The sequence below is a fragment of the Procambarus clarkii genome, chromosome 15 (genome assembly GCF_040958095.1).
Source record: "Procambarus clarkii isolate CNS0578487 chromosome 15, FALCON_Pclarkii_2.0, whole genome shotgun sequence".
NCBI classification, from domain to species: Eukaryota; Metazoa; Arthropoda; class Malacostraca; order Decapoda; family Cambaridae; genus Procambarus; species Procambarus clarkii.
Window position 1 is genome coordinate 35,482,245 of NC_091164.1, and position 27,632 is coordinate 35,509,876.

Here is a 27,632-nt window from a genome sequence, read left to right on the forward strand (position 1 = left end):
GGGAGTATCTAAGCAATAGGAAGCAGAGAGTTACGGTGAGGGGTGAGACCTCCGATTGGCGTGAAGTCACCAGTGGAGTCCCACAGGGCTCTGTACTCGGTCCTATCTTGTTTCTGATATATGTAAATGATCTCCCGGAGGGTATCGATTCATTTCTCTCAATGTTTGCAGACGATGCTAAAATTATGAGAAGGATTAAAACAGAAGAGGACTGTTTGAGGCTTCAAGAAGACCTAGACAAGCTGAAGGAATGGTCGAACAAATGGTTGTTAGAGTTTAACCCAACCAAATGTAATGTAATGAAGATAGGTGTAGGGAGCAGGAGGCCAGATACAAGGTATCATCTGGGAGAGGAAATTCTTCAGGAGTCAGAGAAGGAAAAAGACTTGGGGGTTGATATCACGCCAGACCTGTCTCCTGCAGCACATATCAAGCGGATAACATCAGCGGCATATGCCAGGCTGGCCAACATACGAACGGCATTCAGAAACTTGTGTAAAGAATCATTCAGAACTTTGTATACCACATATGTCATGCCAATCCTGGAGTATGCAGCCCCAGCATGGAGTCCATATCTAGTCAAGGATAAGACTAAACTGGAAAAGGTTCAAAGGTTTGCCACCAGACTAGTACCCGAGCTGAGAGGTATGAGCTACGAGGAGAGACTACGGGAATTAAACCTCACTTCGCTGGAAGACAGAAGAGTTAGGGGGGACATGATCACCACATTCAAGATTCTGAAGGGGATTGATAGGGTAGATAAAGACAGTCTATTTAACACAAGGGGAACACGCACAAGGGGACACAGGTGGAAACTGAGTGCCCAAATGAGCCACAGAGATATTAGAAAGAACTTTTTTAGTGTCAGAGTGGTTGACAAATGGAATGCATTAGGAAGTGATGTGGTGGAGGCTGACTCCATACACAGTTTCAAGTGTAGATATGACAGAGCCCGATAGCCTCAGGAATCTGTACACCTGTTGATTGACGGTTGAGAGGCGGGACCAAAGAGCCAGAGCTCAACCCCCGCAAACACAACTAGGTGAGTACAACTAGGTGAGGTGAGTACACACACACACACACACACACACACACACACACACACACGCACACACACACACACACACACACACACGCAGTTGAGGTCAGACAGCCGCAGAGGTCACAAGGGTCTGGGAAGCTCTTGCATAGCTAGTGAATTGGGGGGAATAATCAGTGTATATGCGTATATGAGTGATTGAATAACTAGTAAGCTCACTCAAACCACAAGAAAGTGAAGAAAAACAGTAGAAACTGCACCATTGAAAATAAGTGTTGAGTACATCGTGGTATTGTGAAATTATGGAGCCGGAGTGACCTCACCACTAGTGACCTCACCAGCTGTGAAGCGGGACGCAGCGACCTCACTTCTTGACCAGCCGCGTGGAGTACTTTCTCGCCTGTTTGTGCTGCGGATTGTGCAAGGTATTGAGGAGCGCCTTTTTGGCTAGGTTGTTACTGCAATGACAAGATCAGGAAGGGGTTCAAGGTCAATCACCAGCAGGGATGAGGAGGAGGACAGATTTATAGACAAATTAATAGGGAAATTTGTAGAGAGAAGGAGCGATTGGATGGAGGATCTAATCCAAGGGATTAAAAGCGATTTATTTCAGCAAATACAGGATGCAGTAGAGAGGCAGAAACAAGAACTTATGCTCTATATTCAGGAAGAGATTAGGAAGGGAAGAGAGGACTGGGAGAGGGAAAGTGCTCGGATCACAAACGAATTAGGAAGGATTAACAGCATGGCTAAGGACAGAGGATTAGTGGGGGATGGGTTAGTCACTGTGGTTGGGATGGAGAATCCCCAGGGGACAGGCTACCAGCATGACAATGAATTACTGAGGAGATGGTCTATTATAATACATGGATTATTCGAATCTGGGGCACCAACAAGACAAGAGAGAATAGAGACGGAAAAATATGAATTGCATGAGATATTGAGATGTATTGGATCAGGAATGACAGAACACGAGGTGGATATCAGCCGGCGGGTTGGACCTTACAGTTGTACCAAGAATAGACCTGTTCTGGTGCAATTCTTCAATGAGGAGGCTGTGAAGTACATAATGAGGAACAAGCATTTACTCAGAGGAAGTGAAACCCATTACAATGTGTTTATAGAGAGGTTTATGACGAAAGATGAGCAAATAGCCCACAAGAATAGGGTGGCAAGCACGACACCGAACTAGCCTCTCAGATAGTCTCATCTCCCAGGTCACATCCCAGGTCACCTCCCAGGCCACCTCCCAGGTCACCTCCCAGGTCGCATCTTCCCCAACTCAGCCCTCCTATACCTCCCCCCTGCCTCAGCCCCCGAAAACCCCCCTGCTTCATCACCCCAAAACCCCCCTGCTTCATCACCCCAAAACCCCCCTGTCCCTTCCACATTTGCACCTCCCCAACGATTCCCCTGCCCCTGCTACATCACACCTGTCAACGACCCCAGCGGGTCAAGCCATGCCCTAAAAAACATACCTTCCCATCCCCCCTCCCCTACTACCCCTTCCTACTCCCCTGCCCCTTCTACCCCATTGATTTCAATTCCATCTACTCCATCCCAGCTTCCACTGCACCCCTCTTCCACTCACCCCCAAACCCCACCCAACCCTCACCCCTCCTATGCACCTCCAGCCCACATTTAACCCCTCACCTTGTGACCCCCTAACACCTTCCCCCATCTCCCTCTTCCCCTCTTCTACCCCAAAACCCCCACCTACCCCCGATTCCCCCTAACTAATACACCCTCTCTTCCACTCCCAGCACCCATGCTCCATTCTCCTCTCAGCCCTCTGCCCTCAATATCCCTCTCCCCCCCAACCTCTCAACCTCTATCTGACTCTCAGTCTCACTCTATTTCTCAACCCCCCTATGCTATTCAGACCCATTATGCCCTTCCTACCCCCCTAGATGCCCAGACTCCATTCGCCTACCAGGCACTCCCAGGCACCCCCCTAGCACCCCCCCCCATTCACCCCCCACAGCCCCCACTCGCCCCCCAGTTTCCCCCAGACCCCCGGTGAAAGGGGGAACTCTGACACCAGAGTTTCCAAGAAGAGTCTCAAGGTTTGGTACACCAATGCTGATGGGGTAGCCAATAAAGCAGAAGAGATAAAAGAAAGAGTTAGTGAGGCAGACCCAGACATAGTGGCAATAGTGGAAACTAAAATAAATGGCATGATCTCGGATGCAATCTTTCCAGAGGGGTACCAGGTGATAAGAAAAGAAAGGACACAGAGACAGGGAGGAGGAGTGGCACTCCTAATAAAGCGGAAATGGAAGTTTGATGAGCTGGAAAATCCGGGTACCAATGAAAGTACGAGCTTCATACATGGAACTCTGACCGTGGATGGGAAGAAGATTGTAATCTTGATACTCTACAATCCCCCACCAAACAGTAGAAGCCCCAGGCAGGAGTACGAGGACAGCAACAAGACATGTATAGATGAACTGCAGAGGGCAGCAACTATAGTGCATAGAATGAGAGCGAAGCTGCTGGTCATGGGGGACCTAAATCACGGAGAGATAAATTGGGAAACGAGGAATCCCCATGGCGGGGAGGAGACCTGGGGAGCGAAGCTGGTAGACGTTATTGACAGGAATTTCCTAACACAGCATGTGAAGGAAGATACTAGGGAAAGAGGAGGGGATACGCCCAGCCTATTAGATCTCATTTTCACCCAGAATGTAGAAAACATCGAGCAGTTGGAACATTAAATACCACTAGGAGCCAGTGACCATTGTGTCCTAGTCTTTGACTATATGATGGAGCTTAAAATTGTGACCAAAGGACAAGAGGTCGGGGAAAGGAGACTTGATTACAGAAAAGGGGATTACAGAAGGATAAGGGACTACCTGGGAGAAGTGCAGTGGGAGGAAGAACTTAGAGGAAAAACAGTGCAAGGTATGATGAACCAAGTCATATTGAAATGCAAGGAGGCTGAAGAGAGATTTATTCCAACAATAAAGGAACAAGCAGGAGTGAATATAATAACCCATGGTTTAATAGACAGTGTCAGGAAGCAAAGGTGAGAAGCAGGAGGGAGTGGAGAAGTACAGAAGACAAAGGACAGAGGACAACAGGATTAGATGTAACAGAGCTAGGAATGATTACATTAACATAAGACGAGTGTCGGAAAGAAATTATGAGAATGATATTGCAGTCAAAGCGAAAAAGCAACCTAAATTACTACATAGCAATATAAGAAGGAAGATGTCGGTAAATGACCAAGTGACAAGACTGAGGAAAACAGAAGGGGCATATACAGAAAGCGACAAGGAAATCTGCGAGGTACTGAATGCAAAATTCCGTGGAGTGTTCACAACCGAGCCTGAGCAGCTCCCATTGTTAAAAGCGATTACCCTAGATGAAAGACTATCAGATATAGAGGTGACAGCAGAGGAGGTAATGAAACAGTTGACAACACTGGATGCAAATAAAGCTGTTGGACCAGACAAAGTATCACCGTGGATACTTAAAGAGACAGCGCAGGCTCTCAGCGTGCCTCTGGCAATGATCTTTAATGAGTCACTCATGTCGGAAGAATTGCCCAGTTGCTGGAAGGAGGCAAATGTCGTACCGATTTTCAAGAAAGGTGATAGGGAGGAGGCACTTAACTACAGACCCGTATCACTGACAAGCATCCCCTGCAAAATACTTGAAAGAATAATTAGGCTAAGACTTGTTGAGCACCTGGAGAGCATTGGGTTTGTAAACAAGCACCAACATGGGTTCTGGACAGGGAAATCATGCCTGACAAACCTTTTAGAATTCTATGATAAAGTAACAAGGATAAGGCAGGACAGAGAAGGCTGGGCAGACTGTATATTTCTTGACTGCCAAAAGGCCTTTGATACAGTACCGCACATGAGACTGCTATACAAACTTGAGAGGCAGGCAGGAGTAAGCGGAAAAGCCCTAGTATGGGTGAAGAACTACCTAACAGGAAGGAGCCAGAGGGTAATGGTAAGGGGCAAAAAGTCGGACTGGCGAACAGTAACAAGTGGAGTACCTCAAGGATCGGTGCTGGGACCAATCCTCTTTCTAATTTACGTAAATGATATGTTTACAGGAGTGGAATCATACATGTCAATGTTTGAGAATGACGCAAAATTAATGAGAAGAGTTGTGACAGACGAGGATTGTAGGATCCTCCAAGAGGACTTAAACAGGTTGCAGAGATGGTCCGGGAAATGGCTACTGGAGTTTAACACCAGTAAATGTAAAGTTATGGAAATGGGATCAGTTGATAGAAGATCAAAGGGACAGTACACAATGAAGGGGAACAGCCTACCTGTAACGATTCGAGAAAGAGACCTGGGAGTGGATGTGACGCCTAATCTAACTCCTGAGGCACATATAAATAGGATAACGACAGCAGCGTACTCTACACTGGCGAAAATTAGAACTTCATTCAGAAACCTAAATGAGGAGGCTTTTAGGGCGCTTTACACTGCCTACATTGAGACCCGTCTTAGAGTATGCCGCGCCATCATGGAGCCCCCACCTAAAGAAACACATAAAGAAACTGGAGAAGGTTCAGAGGATTGCGACGAGGCTTGTCCCAGAGTTACGAGGGATGGGATATGAAGAGCGTCTGCAGGAACTGAACCTTACGACACTAGAGAAAAGAAGGGAGAGAGGAGATATGATAGGGACATATAAAATACTCAGGGGAATTGACAAAGTGGAAATAGATGAAATGTTCACACGTAATAATAACAGAACGAGGGGACATGGGTGGAAACTGGGAACTCAGATGAGTCACAGAGATGTTAGGAAGTTTTCTTTTAGCGTGAGAGTAGTGGAAAAATGGAATGCACTTGGGGAACAGGTTGTGGAAGCAAATACTATTCATACTTTTAAAACTAGGTATGATAGGGAAATGGGACAGGAGTCATTGCTGTAAACAACCGATAGCTGGAAAGGCGGGATCCAAGAGTTAATGCTCGATCCTGCAAGCACAAATAGGTGAGTACAAATAGGTGAGTACACATCATAAAAGGTTGATGCATAAGCTGGAGAAACAGGCAGGAGTAACTGGCAGGGCGCTCCAGTGGATAAGGGAGTACCTAAGCAATAGGAAGCAGAGAGTTACAGTGAGGGGTGAGATCTCAGATTGGCATGAAGTCACTAGTGGAGTCCCACAGGGCTCTGTACTCGGACCTATATTGTTTCTGATATGATCTCCCAGAGGGTATAGACTCATTCCTCTCAATGTTTGCTGACGACGCCAAAATTATGAGAAGGATTAAGACAGAGGAGGACAGCTTGAGGCTTCATGAAGACCTGGACAAGCTGAAGGAATGGTCGAACAAATGGTTGTTACAGTTTAACCCAAGCAAATGTAATGTGATGAAGATAGGGGTAGGGACAAAAACGAATGAGACAAATGGAATGAGACAAAAACTTAAGATGAGAAAGCGAACCAGAAGATGAGAAAGATATATATATACAGGAATATATATAATAGGAAGAGTGAGACACACAGTCTCAACAGGTATCAACGGGGGAGTGAGACACACACTGACAGTCTCAACAGGTATCAACGGGCAACAGACAAGCACCATAAGCTCCCAACAGGGAAGACGTGTCGGGCACTGACCTGCCCCCCTCCCCCTCACAGGAATGTCACTACAGGTTACACAAGCGTAACGCTGCCGCAAGCGTCAAAGTCTCCACTGATTTGATTCACAAAAGCTTGAACACAACATTTCTAATATTTAATCAAATATTGCTGTACCGCATTTCAGTCTCTGGATTTATTAATCACGTATAAAATATAATGCTTAACATATCACCACTGAAGAGCTGTCAAAAGCTGAGGTTAACTCCACTGAGAAGGTGGATGCTGCTACTCTCACAGGAGGAAGATGCTCAAGTTACCTCACCACTAACTACACCTGTCCAGGTACACTTTGCCCTTTCTAGCACAGTGTCGCACCTGTGCCAGCCCTCTCACTCCAGTAACTGTGGGGGGGACACCACGTCCCCACTCACTCTCTCCAGTAGCTGGGGGACACTTTGTACTGTTCCAGCAAGCACTACACGCCACCACACGACGGCATGTGCCCCAGCAAACACAAGTATGGCTTCGACGCCTCGTTGAGGAGCGTGGGAAGTGATGGTGACTATTCCATGGGACGGTGGTCTCTCCCTTTTCCACTGGCTCCCATCACTGATGGTGATGGTACCTGCGACGCTCCTCTGCGCTCGTCATAGGTGATCTGACTCACTCTGATGAGTTTGTGTACGTCCGTCAGGCGTGAAGACTTGATCACGCCTTCTTCTGTGAAACTCACAACCTTAGTTCATCTTCGCTTATCACAAGGCCATCATAGCATTTGTCTCTGACTGACTGACAGACAAGTCTCACATAATACTCATTAGAATGAGTCAAGATCCACGACAGATGAGTACAGTGAGTGTTGTCACTCTTTGCTGACTGGTGGTTCTTGAAGCCTTATGTTTACCTCTGTTATTGTGACTTGTTTGGCGCAGCGAGGACGACCCGGTCCTGGCCTCCAGCTCTCATGGTGGACCTCCCTGTTGATTACTGTCGTGCCTGCTCCAGCCCCTTCATCCAGCCCCACCCATCGTTCCAGGGTCAGTGGCAGTATTTAAGGACAAGTGGCACAATTCAGTGGTAAGGGGTCATTTTCAAATGTTAGATCCAGTATTTAAGAGTCAGGGGTATTAAATAAAATGACTAGCGATAATGTTTAGAGGGTAACACATTGTGCTCAAGTGCCAGAGTTTGTTTTAGAGTCTTGGGCAGTATTCAGACGACGAGCAGTCAAGGATCAGGGTTATCTTGACGGATGATGGGCAAGAAAACCTTCAAGATCCAGCACGTCGTTCGAGGACGAGAGCAGCGCTCGAAGTTCAGGACATCAGTGAAGGTAGCGAGCATTGTTCAGGGGTAGGGAGTGGAGATGACGCTCTGTACCCAGTGGCGGTAGTTGGACACTCTGGCGTAGATGCCAAACTTACCCCGCTTACCGCAACCCTCCCCGAACCACGTGATGCCATAGATGTACCTGAAGGAAGGAGAGAAATTAGTCACATTGGACGATTACTGTTATCTCTGTCACTCTAGTGGGTTAAACAACGCTGACATACCCGTTTGTCACCCTAGTGGGTTAGACAACGCTGGCATACCCGTTTGTCATCCTAAAGGGTTAGACAACGCTGGCATACCCGTTTGTCATCCTAAAGGGTTAGACAACGCTGACATACCCGTTTGTCACCCTAGTGGGTTAGACAACGCTGGCATACCCGTTTGTCATCCTAAAGGGTTAAACAACGCTGACATACCCGTTTGTCACCCTAGTGGGTTAGACAACGCTGGCATACCCGTTTGTCATCCTAAAGGGTTAGACAACGCTGACATACCCGTTTGTCACCCTAGTGGGTTAGATAACGCTGACATACCCGTTTGTCACCCTAGTCAACAGGAAAAATTAACGCAGTTTTGTCACCCAAGAAAGATGAACGACACTAGTATATTTGCCTATGTCACCCAGAGAAACGGAAAACATTGCACACTTGTTTGTCACTTTTGGAGAGATGAACAGAGGTACACCTATTTTCATTACTCCAAAGGAACATACAACAGGCATGCTCTTCACTGACTCCTATCCATCAGGTACTCCCTCAGCCAATCAGGTACCTGCCTCCTGTTATCTGAACCTGCTTCTTCCTCTCGTTAGAAATGTTTCTATGAAGGATGATATGAAAAGCTGTTTAGCACTAAAGGACGATGGAGTATACCAATCATTTGCACTCCTGTCCTGAAGCTCTATGGACTTTGCCTCCGTTATTAGTCTCCTGCTGCCTGTCACAGTTATTGTTTGTCGGTAGCACTTGTCGTGTTCCAGTTGTCTGAGAGTTAATATGTCTCTAGTGAGGCTAAGAGTTAGTATGTCTCTAATGAGTCTGAGAGTTAATATGTCTCTAATGAGGCTGAGAGTTAATGTCTCTAATGAGTCTGAGAGTTAATGTCTCTAGTGAGTCTGAGAGTTAATGTATCTAATGAGTCTGAGAGTTAATGTCTCTAATGAGTCTGAGAGTTAATATGTCTCTAATAAGGCTGAGAGTTAATGTCTGGTTGATACCTGGTTGATACCTGGTTGATGGGGTTCTGGGAGTTCTTCTACTCCCCAAGCCCGGCCCGAGGCCAGGCTCGACTTGTGAGAGTTTGGTCCACCAGGCTGTTGCTTGGAGCGGCCCGCAGGGCCACGTACCCACCACAGCCCGGCTGATCCGGAACTTCTCTTAGAAAACCGTCCAGTTTTCTCTTGAAGATGTCCACGGTTGTTCCGGCAATATTTCTTATGCTCGCTGGGAGGACGTTGAACAACCGAGGACCCCTGATGTTTATACAGTGCTCTCTGATTGTGCCTATGGCACCTCTGCTCTTCACTGGTTCAATCTTGCATTTTCTTCCATATCGTTCACTCCAGTACGTTGTTATTTTACTGTGTAGATTTGGGACCTGACCCTCCAGTATTTTCCATGTGTATATTATTTGGTATCTCTCTCGTCTCCTTTCTAGAGAGTACATTTGGAGAGCTTTGAGACGATCCCAATAATTTAGGTGTTTTATCTCGTCTATGCGTGCCGTATATGTTCTCTGTATTTCCTCTATTTCAGCAATCTCTCCTGCTCTGAAGGGGGAAGTGAGTACTGAGCAGTACTCGAGACGGGACAGCACAAGTGACTTGAAGAGTACAACCATTGTGATGGGATCCCTGGATTTGAAAGTTCTCGTAATCCATCCGATCATTTTTCTGGCTGACGCGATATTTGCTTGGTTATGCTCCCTAAACGTTAGATCGTCGGACATCATTATTCCCAAATCCTTGACATGCTGTTTTTCTACTATGGGAAGATTCGATTGTGTTTTGTACCCTGTATTATGTTTCAGATCCTCATTTTTGCCGTACCTGAGTACCTGAAATTTATCACTGTTAAACATCATGTTATTTTCTGCTGCCCAATCAAAAACTTTGTTGACATCTGCTTGTAGTTTTTCAATGTCTTCAGCAGAGGTAATTTTCATGCTGATTTTTGTGTCATCTGCAAAGGACGACACGAAGCTGTGGCGTGTATTTTTGTCTATATCAGATATGAGAATAAGGAACAGTAGCGGTGCAAGGACTGTACCTTGAGGTACAGAGCTTTTAACATCGCTTGGACTCGATTTTATCTGATTGACTGTTACTCTTTGTGTTCTGTTCGACAGGAAATTGAGTATCCAGCGTCCTACTTTTCCAGTTATTCCCATTGACCTCATTTTGTGAGCTATCACCCCATGGTCACATTTGTCGAACGCCTTTGCAAAGTCTGTGTATACAACATCTGCATTTTGCTTTTCTTCTAGGGCTTCTGTGATTTTGTCATAGTGGTTGAGTAACTGTGACAGACAGGATCTTCCCGCTCTAAATCCATGTTGTCCTGGATTGTGCAATTCATTGTTTTCCATAAAACTAGAAATTTGATTCCTAATCACTCTTTCAAACACTTTTATTATGTGTGAAGTTAGTGCAACTGGCCTATAATTTTTTGCCAAGGCTTTACTCCCCCCCTTGTGCAACGGAGCTATATCTGCAGATTTAAGTGCTGCTGGTATCTCCCCTGTATCCAGGCTCTTTCTCCATATTACGCTGAGTGCTCTCGCTACTGGTACTTTACATTTCTTTATGAATATTGAATTCCATGAGTCAGGCCCAGGAGCTGAGTGCATAGGCATATTATCAATTTCTCTTTCAAAGTCTTCCGAGTTTGTGGTAATATCCGTTATATTATCTGCAGCTTGAATGTCATTCATAAAGAAGCTGTCTGGGTCATCAACTTTCATGTTGTTTATTGGTGTGCTAAACATGTCTCTAATGAGTCTGAGAGTTAATGTCTCTAATGAGTCTGAGAGTTAATGTCTAATGAGTCTGAGAGTGTGTGCCCATGTCAGTGCACTTGTAAACTTAATAATTTAATGGTAATGTACGTTTGGAGCTTGAGTGGGTTGGCTCACCATCTGCCGTAGCGGTGACACAGAAGCGGTCCTCCCGGCACACGAGTCGACGCGGCCCTTGCGGTAACCGGTGCAGAACATATTGGAAGTGATGAAGTAGTCCTCGTACACCGCCTCGTACATCTTGCTGGCGATGATGGGGACCTGCGACGCACACAGCAGTACAGTTACTACCATCCTCGCAGCCCTCAACACACACATACACACCCAACACATTAATATGTGTCACCGTTGAATAAACGCCTTCTACAGCATTTGTCAAGTAATATCTTAAGAATGCTCGTTTATAAGGATTTGAAATTATTATATGCATTATGAATTGTAATTATATATATATATATATATATATATATATATATATATATATATATATATATATATATATATATATATATATATATATATATATATATATATATATATATATATATATATGTCGTACCTAGTAGCCAGAACGCACTTCTCAGCCTACTATAAAAGGCCCGATTTGCCTAATAGGCCAAGTTTTCATGAATTAATGTTTTCTCGACTACCTAACCTACATAACCTAACCTAACCTAACCTATAAAGATAGGTTAGGTTAGGTAGGGTTGCTTAGGTTCGGTCATATATCTACGTTAATTTTAACTCCAATAAAAAAATTGACCTCATACATAATGAAATGGGTAGCTTTATCATTTCATAAGAAAAAAATTAGAGAAAATATATTAATTCAGGAAAACTTGGCTTATTAGGCAAATCGGGCCTTGCATAGTAGCCTGAGAAGTGCATTCTGGCTACTAGGTACGACATATATATATGTATATATATATATATATATATATATATATATATATATATATATATATATATATATATATATATATATTTTTAATAGGGAAGGGAGTACCACCTCTGGCTGGAGGAAGGGGGACCCATAGCCTCGGAGGAAACCACACATAACGCATTGGAGGGAATGTGTATTCCCTCCAATACAGTTTCTGTGTGCTTTTCTCCTACCACCCCCTTCCCTTTTTTTTTTATATATCTATGTATATATATATATCTATATATCTATGTGACTATATATATATATATATATATATATATATATATATATATATATATATATATATTTATTTATATATATATATATATATATATATATAAATATATATATATATATATATATATATATATATATATATATATATATATATATATATTTATTTATATATATATATATATATATATATATATAAATATATATATATATATATATATATATATATATATATATATATATATATATATATATATATATATACGACAGCCGAAAGCTTGAAGAGTATGACCTCTTACTGAAGACCATGCTGGAAAAAGTTGTTAACCTCTCCCTCAACGAATGCCAGTGGAAACAAGCCACTCTTCCTGTTAGGCTCGGTGGCTTGGGTGTCCGCACTGCTACCCAAATTGCTGTCCCAGCCTTCCTGTCTTCCTCCTCAGCATCAGATGACCTGGTTAAGGAAATTCTACCTGACACCTTGTAGCCTCATACTATCTTCCTTTTTCTTGATCATCCTCGTAATTTTTGCATCATCAGCAAACATTGAGAGGAACGAGTCAATTCCCTCTGGGAGATCATTTACGTATATCAAAAACAGTATAGGTCCAAGGACTGGTCCCTGTGGGACTCCACTGGTGACGCCTCGCCACTCCTAGTCCTCACCCCCCACAGTGACTCGCTGTCTTCTGTTCCTTAGCTACTCCCTTATCTATTGGAGTACTTTCCCTTTCACTCTTGCCTGCATTTGCAGCTTGTGAACTAGTTTCTTATGTGGTACTGTGTCAAAGGCTTTCTGGCAGTTCAGAAATATACAGTCTGCAGTCTATCTTACCTAATTTTTGTTGCCTGGTCATTGAAGTCAATTAATCCGGTGAGGCAGGACTTGGCATCCCTGAATCCATGCTGATGTTGCGTTACAAAGTTCTTTCGCTCCAGATTTTCTACTAGCTCTTTTTGCACAATCTTCTCCATCAACTTGCATGATATGCAAGTTAGGGACACTGGCCTGTAGTTCAGGGCCTCCTGTCTATCACCCTTCTTGAATATCGGAACTACATTAGCCATCTTTCAAATTTTTGGCAGTTCACCTGTTACCGGTGATTTGTTGTTCACCATGGCGAGTGGTAGGCACAGAGCTTCTGCTCCTTCCTTTAGACTCCATGGTGAGATACCATTCGACCCTTTAGCGTTTGTCACATCCAAATCTAGCAGATGCTTCCTCCACTGGTAATCACAAACTGCTCTAGTTGTGTCTCGTTAGATATTCCCTCTCTTATCTCTGGGACTTTTCCTTGCTCTGATGTGAAGACCTGGAATTTCTTATTGAGTTCCACGCACACTTCCTTGTCGTTTGTAGTGAATCTGTCTGCCCCTATCCTCAGTTTCATTTCCTGTTCTTTCACTGTTGTTTTCCTCCTGATGTGGCTATGCAGCAATTTGGGTTGAGTCTTTGCCTTGCACGTTATGTCATTTTCATATTGCCTCTCTGCTTCTCTTCTCACCCTGACGTATTCATTCCTGGCACTCTGGTAACTTTCTCTGCTCACTAGTGTCCTGTTATTTCTATAGTTTCTCCATGGTATTGTACTTAGTTGCCTTGCTAGCTTACATCTCTGATTAAACTATGGGTTTCTCATCTACATTTCCTTTTTTTTCCTTTTGGGCGAGGCACACGCACACACGTGTATGTGTGCGTGTGTACTCACCAAGTCGAACTCACCTAGTTGTGCTTGCAGGGGTTGAGCTCTGGCTCTTTGGTCCCGCCTCTCAACTGTCAATTAACTGGTGTACAGATTCCAAAGCCTACTGGGCTCTATCATATCTATATTTGAAACTATGTATGGAGTCAGCCTCCACCACATCACTGCCTAATGCATTCCACTTGTTAACTACTCTGACACTGAAAAAGTTCTTTCTAGCATCCCTGTGGCTCATTTGGGTACTCAGTTTCCACCTGTGTCCCCTTGTTCGTGTACCAGCCGTGTTAAACTGTTTGTCCTTGTCTACCATGTCAATTCCTCTGAGAATTTTGTAGGTTGTGATCATGTCTCCCCTTACTCTTATGTCTTCCAGCGTCGGGAGGTGCATTTCACGCAGCGTTTCCTCGTAACTTGTGCCTCTCAATTCTGGGACTAGCCTAGTGACATGCCTCTGATTTTTTTCCAGCTTTGTCTTGTGCTTGACAAGGTACGGGCTCCATGCTGGGGCCGCATACTCCAGGATTGGTCTTACTTATGTGGTATACTAAGTTCTGAATGATTCCTTACAAAGGTTCCTGAAGGCAGTTCTGATGTTAGCCAGCCTCGCATATGCTGCAGATGTTATTTTTTTTTTATGTGAGCTTCAGGAGACAGGTTTAGTGTGATATCAACTCCTAGATCTTTCTCTCTGTCCGTTTCATAAAGGACTTCATCTCATATTCGGTATCCTGTGTCTGGCCTCCTGTTTCCATTACCTTGTTTCATTACCTTACATTTACTTTGGTTGAACTTTAGTAACCATTTACTGAATCACTCGTTCAGTTTGTCTAGGTCATCTTGTTGGCTCATACTATCTTCCTCTGTCTTAATCCTCCTCATAATTTTTGCATCATCAACAAACAATGAGAGGAACGATTCTATACCCTCTGGGCCATTTACTTTTACTATACCATTTACGTATATCAGAAACAGTTTAGATCCAAGGACTGAACCCTGTGGGACTCCAATGGTGACGTTTCTCCAATCTGAGACCTCAACCCTCACAGTGACTCACTATCTTCTGTTGCTTAGATACTCCATTGGATAGTACCTTACCTTTCACTACGTACCTTTCTTCTCTCAAGAGGAAACTCTGGGAGAGATTAAAGCCCTTGCGGGTCCTTGTTGGTGTCAATCATGGAATTAATGTGAGACTTGCTAGAATGTTTTATGTATCATTTATACGCTCAGTAATTGACTACAATGCTCTACATTTCACACTATATACTGACAAAGAGCTGAAATCTCTTGAAACCTTGCAAAATGAAGCTATGCGTCTCATCTTTGGGGCTCCAAAGTCCACGAGAATAGTTAATATGAGAGCAGAGTTAAAATTACCTACCATAGGTGAGAGAATTTTGTCTATTAGCACAGTTTTCGGCGTGAAGGCATTGAGTAGATCTAGACAACACATGAAGTTTCAAACTAAACTTTCTAATATGCTACACTCACCTGAAATCTATAGAAGAAGAACGAAATCTGATTATGTATTTTGGTTCTACAAGGTAGCCAACTCCATCAAAATATTAAATATGTACCCAACTCAACTAATGATTAATCAACCAATTACTCCATGGGATAACTGGGATCTATCAGTTGATTTTGTAAATGCGCCCAAGAAAGATAGTGTGCACACTACATTATTAAAACAGTTAACACTGAAAAGCATCACTGAGAGTACTCAGAGTATGGGTAACGATGTGTATCAGTACTATTCCGACGGCTCTGTAGAAGAAGGTAGACGATGTACCGGATGTGCATGTAATATATTTGAACAACCTTCTCTCGTACATACAGCAATGAAGCGCGTCAATGACTGGGCAAGTACAACTTAAATCGAATTTGCAGGCATATACCTTGCCACTGAATTTTTAAAAGACAAAGGCAGTGGACTTATATACTGTGACTCGCAGAGTACACTCCTGGCATTGAACGCACATAGTAGTGACACCCAGAAAATAGTCAGTGATATTCGAATGAATGTTTTAGCGCTAAAGAAAACAGATTTCAAACTAAATTCCTATGGATACCATCACATGTTGGCATCTCAAGGCATGACACTGTTGATATGCGTGCAAAGACAGCCTGTAGAAAACCAGTGGTAGACATTAAAATGGATGTTTCATTAGCAGTGACAAAGAGAATACTTAAACAAATATCTAATGAAAATCTCACCGACCTAACAAATTCTCAAAGACCTGAAAGTTGTAGCATTAAATATTATGATAGATATCGTGAGGAGAAATTCACATATGGGACTAATAGAACAAGAACCCGGCAATGTGATGTTATAGTGGCCAGAATACGCCTGGGATATAGACGTATCTGGCAGCTTTCTCAAAACCCAAATGTCGAGTACACAATGTGTCAACTTTGTGAAAGAGAAAACATGCACTCTCTTGAACATTATATTGTAGAATGTCCCATATTGACTGACTTTCGCCCTCCTGGGCTAAGGTATGCTGAACTCTGTAGTTACTATATGAGTATTGGAACACTTGATGATATATTGGACTTGTACCTAAGATTGACCATGTAATGTATCAATCATACAATGTATGTATATGATGTAACTATACAACCTGAGCTTGTAAACGCACCTTAATCACCTTCAGTGATTAAGTGCTTAATTGCACACTAGTTTCTCGATCAGCTATCTCGCCCTGTCAGAGTAAAAGAGACAAATGTATGTGAATGCATGCGAGTGTATATATGTATGTATATATGTATTTGTACGTATGTGTGTGTGTACTTACTAATTGTACTTACCTAATTGTGCTTGCGGGGGGGTTGAGCTCTGGCTCTTTGGTCCCGCCTCTCAACCGTCAATCAACAGGTGTACAGGTTCCTGAGCCTATTGGGCTCTATGATATCTACACTTGAAACTGTGTATGGAGTCAGCCTCCACCACATCACTGCCTAATGCATTCCATTTGTCTACTACTCTGACACTGAAAAATTCTTTCTAACGTCTCTGTGGCTCATTTGGGCACTCAATTTCCACCTGTGTCCCATAGTGCGTGTGCCCCTTGTGTTAAAAAGTCTGTCTTTATCTACCCTATCAATTCCTCCGAGAATCTTGTATGTGGTGATCATGTCCCCTTTAACTCTTCTGTCTTCCAGTGACGTGAGGTTTAATTCCCGTAGTCTCTCCTCGTAGTTCATACCCCTCAGTTTTGGTACTAGTCTGGTGGCAAACCTTTGAACCTTTTCCAGTTTAGTCTTATGCTTGACTAGATATGGACTCCATGCTGGAGCCGCATACTCCAGGATTGGCCTGATATATGTGGTATATAATGTTCTGAAAGATTCCTTACACAAGTTTCTAAGGGCCGTTCTTATGTTAGCCAACCTGGCATATGCCGCTGATGTTATCCTCCTGTTATGAGCTTCAGGGGACAGGTCTGGCGTGATACCAACCCCCAGGTCTTTCTCTCTCTCTCTGACTCTTGCAGTATTTCATCTCCCAAATCTCCCAACATTGTATCTGGTCTCCTGCTCCCTACACCTATCGGCATTACATTACATTTGCTTGGGTTAAACTCTAATAACCATTTGTTCGACCATTCCTACAGCTTGTCCAGGTCTTCTTGAAGCCTCAAGCTGTCCTCCTCTATCTTAGTCCTTCTCATAATATTGGCGTCGTCAGCAAACATTGAGAGGAATGAGTCTATACCCTCTGGGAGATCATTTACGTATATCAAAAACAGTACAGGTCCGAGTACAGTGCCCTTTGGGACTCCACTGGTGACTTCATGCCAATCTGATGTTTCACCCTCCCCTCAGTGTAACTCTATGCTTCCTATTGCTTAGGTACTCCCTTATCCACTGGAGCGCCCTACCAGTTACTCCTGCCTGTTTCTCTAGCTTATGCATAAGCCTTTTATGGAGTACTGTGTCAAAGGCTTTCCGCAGTCCAAAAAAATACAGTCTGCCCATCCTTCTCTTTCTTTCTTTCTTAATCTTTGTCACCTGATCGTAGAATTCCATTAAACCTGTAGGGCAAGATTTACTCTTCCTGAACCCATGTTGATGGGTTGTCACGAAGTCTCTTCTCTCCATATGTGTTACTAGGTTTTTTCTCACGATCTTCTCCATCACCTTGCATGGTACACAAGTTAAGGACACTGACCTGTAGTTCAGTGCCTCTTGTCTGTCGCCCTTTTTGTATACTGGGTCTACATTAGCCATCTTCTATATTTCTGGTAGGTCTCCCGTTTCCAGTGACCTACTATGCACTATGGAGAGTGGCAAGCAAAGTGCTCCTGCACACTCTTTCAATACCCATGGTGGAATTCCGTTCGGCCCAACAGCCTTTCTCACGTCCAGCTCCAATAGGTGCCTCAATAGGTGTGTATGTATATGTATGTGTATAGAGTATATATGGAAGCTGATCAGAATTACATTTCACCTTTGTAAATGCACATTAATGACACTATGTAAAAGGCACATCGAACACTTTATGTAGGGCATACACAAATCTGTGTATCTATGTATTTACATATGTAGGTTAGCTTAGCATTTTAAAGCACCGAATCACCTTCTGTGATTGATTATTCAATAAATCCCTGAACTATATGTTTAACACATCTCTAACCCTGCCCATGGAGGACAGAAGAAAATGTATATATGCTGGTTAGCATTATAAATGTGTGGCCACGTCTGTGGTAGAAAATAATAATAATAAAAAAAGCTACTGCCTACATCTCCAGCTTTTGCACTAGTCTCTTGTGTGGTACTGTGCCAAAGGCTTTCTGGCAATCCAAAAATATGCAGTCTGCCCACCCTTCTCTTTCTTGCCTGATTTTTGTTGCCTGGTCCAATAATTCATTTAATTCTGTGAGGCAAGACTTGCCATCCCTGAACCCATGCTGATGTTGAGTTACAAAGTTCTTTCGCTCTAGATGTTCTACTAACTTTTCTTGCACAATCTTCTCCATCAACTTGCATGGTATGCAAGTTAGGGACACTGACCTGTAGTTCAGGGCCTCCTGTCTTTCCCCTTTCTTGTATATCGGGACTACATTATCCGTCTTCAAAATTGTTGGCAGTTCACCTGTTACCAATGATTTTTTATATAGTGTGGAGAGTGGACACGGCTTCTGCACCTTCAATTAGTATCCATAGTGAGATCCCATCCGGGCCTATAGCCTTTGTCACATCCAACTCTAGCAAAAGCTTACTTACATCCCCACTGGTAATCCCAAAATCTTCTAGTGGTACCTGGTTAGCTATGCCTTCTCTTATCTCTGGAACTTCTTGCTCTAATGTGAAGACCTCCTGGAATTTCTTATTCAGAAATTGAATAACTTCTGCTGTGTGTGTGTGCGTGTGCATGCGCGTGCGTGTCGACAGCGTGGGAGTGGAAGGATCGGTGGCCTCCACTACCTCAGCTGTGTGTGTAGTCACCTAGTTGTACTCACCTAGTTGTGGTTGTGGGGGTTGAGCTCTGGCTCTTTGGTCCCGCCTCTCAACTGTCAATCAACAGGGGTACAGGTTCCTGAGCCTACTGGGCTCTATCATATCTACACTCGAAACTGTGTATGGAGTCAGCCTCCACCACATCACTTCCTAATGCATTCCATTGTCAACCACTCTGACAATAAAAAGTTCTTTCTAATATCTCTGTGGCTCATTTGGGCACTCAATTTCCACCTGTGTCCCCTAGTGTGTGTGCCCCTTTTGTTTAATAGTCTGTCTTTATCTACCCTATCAATTCCTCTGAGAATCTTGTATGTGGCGATCATGTCCCCCCTAACTCTTCTGTCTTCCAGACAGAAATCTGTCTTCTGTGTGTGTGTTTACTAGTTGCGTTTTTACGGGGGTTGAGCTTTGCTCTTTCGGCCCGCCTCTCAACTGTCAATCAACTGTTTACTAACTACTTTTTTTTTTTCCCACACCACACACACACACACCCCAGGAAGCAGCCCGTGACAGCTGACTAACTCCCCGGTACCTATTTACTGCTAGGTAACAGAGGCATTCAGGGTGAAAGAAACTTTGCCCATTTGTTTCTGCCTCGTGCGGGAATCGAACCCACGCCACAGAATTACGAATCCTGCGCGCTATCCACCAGGCTACGAGGCCCCTGTGTGTGTGTGTGTGTGTGTGTGTGTGTGTGTAATTACCTAAGTGTAGTTACAGGATGAGAGCTACGCTCGTGGTGTCCCGTCTTCCCAGCACTCTTTGTCATATAACGCTTTGAAACAACTGACAGTCTTGGCCTCCACCACTTTCTCACTTAACTTGTTCCAACCGTCTACCACTCTATTTGCGAAGGTGAATTTTCTTATATTTCTTCGGCATCTGTGTTTAGCTAGTTTAAATCTATGACCTCTTGTTCTTGAAGTGCCAGGTCTCAGGAAATCTGTCGATTTTATCAATTCCTGTTACTATTTTGTAGGTAGTGATCATATCACCTCTTTTTCTTCTGTCTTCTAGTTTTGGCATGTTTAATGCTTCTAACCTCTCCTCGTAGCTCTTGCCCTTCAGTTCTGGGAGCCACTTAGTAGCATGTCTTTGCACCTTTTCCAGTTTGTTGATGTGCTTCTTAAGATATGGGCACCACACAACAGCTGCATATTCTAGCTTTGGCCTAACAAAAGTCGTAAGCAATTTCTTTAGTATTTATCCATCAATGTATTTAAAAGCAATTCGAAGGTTAGAAAGTGTAGCATAGGCTCCTCGCACAATGTTCTTAATGTTGGTCCTCAGGTGACATTTTTCTATCTAAAACCACCCCCTAGATCCTTTTCTTTATCAGAATTCTTTAAAGATTTCTCACATAATATATAGGTTGTGTGGGGCCTATGTTCTCCTATTCCACATTCCATAACATGACATTTATTAACATTAAATTCCATTTGCCAAGTGGTGCTCCATATACTTATTTTGTCCAGGTCTTCTTGAAGGGCATGACAATCATCTAAATTTCTTATCTTCCCTATTATCTTAGCATCATCAGCAAACATGTTCATGTAATTGTGTATTCCCACTAGTAGATCGTTTATGTAGACAATGAACATTACCGGTGCAAGAACTGAACCCTGAGGTACTCCACTCGTGACATTCCTCCAATCCGATACCTTGCCTCTGATTATGGCCCTCATTTTTCTATCAGTTAGGAAATTTTTCATCCATGTTAGTAGCTTACCTGTCACTCCTCCAATATGTTCCAGTTTCCAGAACAACCTCTTATGGGGAACTCTGTCGAAAGAGTTTTTTTAGGTCCAGATAGATGCAGTCAACCCAACCATCACTTTCCTGTAAAATCTCTGTGGCTCGATCATAAAAACTGAGCAAGTTCGTTACACAGGATCTTCCAGATCGAAAACCATACTGTCTGTCTGATATTATATCGTTTTCCTCCAAGTGTTCTACCCATTTAGTTTTAATTATTTTTTCCAATATTTTGACTATTACACTTGTCAATGATACAGGTCTATAATTAAGGGGGTCTTACCTGTTCCCACTTTTGTAGATTGGAACTATGTTAGCCTTTTTCCACACATCAGCTACAGCTCCTGTACACAGGGATGCCTGAAAAATCAGTTGAAGTGGAATGCTGAGCTCAGGTGCACATTCTCTCAGAACCCATGGTGAAACTCCATCTGGACCAACTGCTTTGTTCTTACTTAGCTACTTGAGCATTTTTTCCACTTCGTCTCTAGACACCTCTATGTGCTCTATGTTGTTCTCTGGAATTCTTATTGTATCTGGTTCCCTAAAGATTTCATTTTGTACAAACACACTTTGGAACTTTTCGTTTAGTGTTTCACGTATTTCCTTTTCATCTTCCGTGAATCTATTTCCCATTTTCAACCTCTGAATATTATCCTTTACTTGCAATTTGTTGTTTATGAATTTATAGAATAGACCTGGTTCTGTTTTACATTTGTCTGCAATCACTTTTTCAAAATTTCTTTCTGCCTCTCTCCTTACTGCCGTGTAGTTGTTTCTCGCATCTTTGTATCGCTGGTATGTGTGTGTGTGTGTGTGTGCGTGCGTGCACGTGTGTGCGCGTGTCGACAGCGTGTGAGTGGAAGGGTCGCCGGCCACCACCACCACTACCTCAGCTTCGTGGAGAACATCGGTGCCGAATATGTGTGTGTTGCGCTCCTTGCCCCAGCCGATGATGGTGCAGGTGTCGCCGACCGGCAGCGTGGCGCCCTGCTCCGGCAGGCAGACGGGGGCGATGCGGGCGCCAGACTCCACCGCCTCGGGCAGCTGCAGCAGCGCTACGTCGTTGTCCACGGTCGTCGGGTCGTACTGCGGGTGCACGACCGTCCGCGCCACCTGCCGACGACACGGAGTCCTTACACATTGTGGCATGATGAGAGGGTCACACATTGAGGCATGATGAGAGGGTCATACAATGTGGCATGATGAGAGGGGTCACACATTGTGGAATGATCAGAGGGTCACACATTATGGAATGATCAGAGGGTCACACATTGTGGCATGATGAGAGGGTCACACATTGTGGCATGATGAGAGGGTCACACATTGTGGCATGATGAGAGGGTCATACATTGTGGCATGATGAGAGGGTCATACATTGTGGCATGATGAGAGGGTCATACATTGTGGCATGATGAGAGGGTCATACATTGTGGCATGATGAGAGGGTCACACATTGTGGCATGATGAGAGGGTCATACATTGTGGCATGATGAGAGGGTCACACATTGTGGCATGATGAGAGGGTCATACATTGTGGAATGATCAGAGGGTCACACATTGTGGAATGATCAGAGGGTTACACATTGTGGAATGATGAGAGGGTCACACATTGTGGAGGAATGATCAGAGGGTCACACATTGTGGAATGATCAGAGTGTCATACATTGTGGAATGATCAGAGGGTCACACATTGTGGAATGATCAGAGGGTCACACATTATGGAATGATCAGAGGGTCACACATTGTGGAATGATCAGAGGGTCACACATTGTGGAATGATCAGAGGGTCACACATTATGGAATGATCAGAGGGTCACACATTGTGGAATGATCAGAGGGTCATACATTGTGGAATGATGAGAGGGCCACACATTGTGGAATGATCAGAGGGTCACACATTGTGGAATGATCAGAGTGTCATACATTGTGGAATGATCAGAGGGTCACACATTGTGGAATGATCAGAGGGTCATATATTGTGGAATGATCAGAAGGTCACACATTGTGGAATGATCAGAGGGTCATACATTGTGGAATGATCAGAGGGTTACACATTGTGGAATGATGAGAGGGTCACACATTGTGGAGGAATGATCAGAGGGTCACATTGTGGAATGATCAGAGGTCACACATTGTGGAATGATCAGAGGGTCATATATTGTGGAATGATCAAATTGTTACACATTGTGGAATGATCAGAGGGTCATACATTGTGGAATGATCAGAGGGTCACACATTGTGGAATGATCAGAGGGTTACACATTGTGGAATGATGAGAGGGTCACACATTGTGGAGGAATGATCAGAGGGTCACATTGTGGAATGATCAGAGGTCACACATTGTGGAATGATCAGAGGGTCATATATTGTGGAATGATCAAATTGTTACACATTGTGGAATGATCAGAGGGTCATACATTGTGGAATGATGAGAGGGTCACACATTGTGGAGGAATGATCAGAGGGTCACATTGTTGAATGATCTGAGGGTTACACATTGTGGAATGATGAGAGGATCATACATTGTGGAATGATGAGAGGGTCACACATTGTGGAATGAATAGAGGGTCATACATTGTGGAATGAATAGAGGGTCATACATTGTGGAATGATCAGAGGGTCATATATTGTGGAATGACAAGAAGGTCACACATTGTGGAATGATCAGAGGTCACACATTGTGGAATGATCAGAGGGTCACACATTGTGGCATGATCAGAGGGTCACACATTGTGGCATGATCAGAGGGTCACACATTGTGGCATGATCAGAGGGTCACACATTGTGGAATGATCAGAGGGTCACACATTGTGGAATGATCAGAGGGTCACAGTGTGGAATGATCACGACTATAGACATTGTAGTCTGACCTCCAAATCCGGTCTATCCCACCGTATGATGATGCAGCGACACGTGCCTCAGCTGACGTGCAGCGACACGTGCCTCAGCTGACGTGCAGCGACACGTGCCTCAGCTGACGTGCAGCGACACGTGCCTCAGCTGACGTGCAGCGACACGTGCCTCAGCTGACGTGCAGCGACACGTGCCTCACCTGACGTGCAGCGACACGTGCCTCAGCTGACGTGCAGCAAAACGTGCCTCAGCTGACGTGCAGCGACACGTGCCTCAGCTGACGTGCAGCGACACGTGTCTCAGCTGACGTGCAGCGACACGTGCCTCAGCTGACGTGCAGCGACACGTGCCTCAGCTGACGTGCAGCGACACGTGCCTCACCTGACGTGCTGCGACACGTGCCTCACCTGACGTGCTGCGACACGTGCCTCAGCTGACGTGCAGCGACACGTGCCTCAGCTGACGTGCTGCGACACGTGCCTCACCTGACGTGCTGCGACACGTGCCTCACCTGACGTGCTGCGACACGTGCCTCACCTGACGTGCTGCGACACGTGCCTCAGCTGACGTGCAGCGACACGTGCCTCACCTGACGTGCTGCGACACGTGCCTCACCTGACGTGCTGCGACACGTGCCTCACCTGACGTGCTGCGACACGTGCCTCAGCTGACGTGCAGCGACACGTGCCTCAGCTGACGTGCAGCGACACGTGCCTCAGCTGACGTGCAGCGACACGTGCCTCACCTGACGTGCTGCGACACGTGCCTCAGCTGACGTGCAGCGACACGTGCCTCAGCTGACGTGCTGCGACACGTGCCTCAGCTGACGTGCAGCGACACGTGCCTCAGCTGACGTGCAGCGACACGTGCCTCACCTGACGTGCTGCGACACGTGCCTCAGCTGACGTGCAGCGACACGTGCCTCAGCTGACGTGCAGCGACACGTGCCTCACCTGACGTGCAGCGACACGTGCCTCACCTGACGTGCAGCGACACGTGCCTCAGCTGACGTGCAGCGACACGTGCCTCACCTGACGTGCTGCGACACGTGCCTCACCTGCCGTGCAGCGACACGTGCCTCAGCTGACGTGCAGCGACACGTGCCTCACCTGACGTGCTGCGACACGTGCCTCACCTAACGTGCTGCGACACGTGCCTCACCTGACGTGCTGCGACGCGTACCTTGTACTCTCGCTCGGGTCCCTCCCTGACCGCCATGTCGTGCTCTCCGAGACGCACGTACAGCTTCCTCCTGACGCAGTGGGCCGCCGTCAGCACCCAGCGGGAGGCCACCAGCGTCCCCCCCACAGAACGCCTCGTGCAACACCAGACACGTCAGGATAGTTACACCCGGGACAAATGGAACTTTCCTAAGGAAATGTTAAACAGAGAAACTTATTAATTAAACCACTGCCACCATCCTGCCTGACCATTAGGTATATCAAGCAATGAGGCAAGAAGCATTTATTATTATTATTATTATTTTCTACCACAGACGTGCATTGCTTGGATATTGAGCGTTCTCCTCTAGATATTTTTACTTAATGACCGGTTGTTAACAAAACTGAGCCCAGATGATAAGAGGTTCAATGTCCTTGCCCAATGGACGAATCACTTCCAAAACAACACACCCTGGACACAAACACAGTGACCTCCTTACCAGAGCCTCAGATATTAACACCAAGTAAGGCATCCAGCACTTCCACTAACACGATAACATCATTTATATTTGCCAACATCCAGGGTATAAAAACACGCAAATCCAACAAAGTTCACTTTATAGATGGTCTCCTTCATGAGGCAAATGCAGTGTTTGCTGCCCTAACGGAAACTCACACAAAGGACTACCATGATGGTGAAATATGGATCTCTGAGTACAATCTTTTCAGATGTGATAGGAAACACCGGCTTCAGGGTGGGGTCAGCCTCTACATCAAAGACACACTCATCTGTACTGAGCTGCTAAACACCTCAAATGATATGGTGGAAGTGCTGATAATCAAGATAGAGATTCTAAATGTAGTTATTGTCTTTGTATATAAGTCACCGGAGGCAAACCCTCAGCAGTTTAAAGACCAACTAATGAAAATAGAACGCTGCTTGGAAAACCTCACAAATCCAGCTCCGAACATCATCCTGCTTGGGGACTTCAACCTACGGCACCTGAAATGGAAGCACCTGGCTAATACAGTAATATCAGAAAGAATACCAGGAAGTAGCCTAATTGAACAGGCACATGCAAATGACCTGCTACGGATGTGTGACAGGTTTGCCTTAAACCAGCAAATAGTAGAACCAACTACGAAGAAGAACACGCTGGACCTCATTTTCACTAATAATGATGAATTGATCAGGAACATAATGATTACAAATACCTGTTACTCAGATCACAACCTAATTGAAGTTATGACAACCATGGGGAGTAGACCTTCAAAACCAGTCCAGATTCCCGGTGGAAATTTCAGCAAATTCAACTTCAATAATAAACAGATAAACTGGGAGCAAATAAACCAGGATTTCACAGAAATAAACTGGGAAGAACAGCTAGAAAATGCAAACCTGAACCAGTGCCTGAAAAAAATAAGCTCAGTAGCACTAGAAATATGTTCAAACCGCATACCCCTAAGAAAAAAGAGGAAGAGATGCAGATTGGAACGGGAACGTAGTTCCCTATATATGCGAAGAAAACGAATCGCGGAACAACTTGAGAGTCGCACCCTATCTCAAGAACGGCGAAGAAGGTTAGGTAAAGAAATAGAAACAATTGAAAGCAAGCTACAAGAATCATATAAAACCCAGGAGAGGCAAAGAGAGCAAAAGACCATCAGTGAAATAGAGAGAAATCCGAAATATTTTTTCTCCTATGCAAAATCAAGATCAAAAACCACATCTAGTATCGGGCTCCTGCGAAAGGGAGATGGAACTTTCACCGATGACAACAAAGAAATGAGCGAGCTACTGAGGAAGCAGTACGATTCTGTTTTCAGTGAGCCATTAAACGCACTAAAGATTGATAACCCAAATGAATTTTTCATGGATATGATACCAACATCAAATCATATATCAGACGTCACCCTATCCCCACTGGATTTTGAAGAAGCCATAAACAGTATGCCTATGCACTCTGCACCAGGCCCGGATTCTTGGAACTCCATATTCATCAAGAACTGTAAAAAAACATTATCGCAGGTCCTCCACATTCTGTGGAAACAAAGCCTAGATACTGGCGTTATTCCTGATATACTAAAAACAGCAGAGATAGCACCACTTCATAAAGGAGGAAATAAGGCAGAGGCAAAAAATTACAGACCGATAGCACTAACATCGCACATTATAAAAAATTTTGAGAGAGTGCTAAGAAGTAAGATCACAAAATACATGGAATCACAGCATCTCCATAACCCTGGACAACATGGTTTCAGAACAGGGCGCTCTTGCCTGTCGCAGTTGCTGGACCACTATGATATGGCATTAGATGCTATGGAAGACAAACAAAACGCTGATGTAATTTACACAGATTTCGCAAAAGCTTTTGATAAATGTGACCGTGGGAGCCGGTCGGCCGAGCGGACAGCACACTGGACTTGTGATCCTGTGGTCCTGGGTTCGATCCCAGGCGCCGGCGAGAAACAATGGGCAGAGTTTCTTTCACCCTATGCCCCTGTTACCTAGCAGTAAAATAGGTAGCTGGGTGTTAGCCAGCTGTCACGGGCTGCTTCCTGGGGGTGGAGGCCTGGTCGA

At 44.6% G+C, this 27,632-nt stretch overlaps 1 pseudogene; it reads right to left on the reverse strand.

Annotated features, from left to right (window-relative positions):
* The window catches only part of LOC123750298 (trypsin-3-like), a 44,625-nt pseudogene extending 18,116 nt beyond the window's left edge, over window positions 1–26,509 (reverse strand).
* Window positions 26,510–27,632: the final 1,123 nt, after the last annotated feature.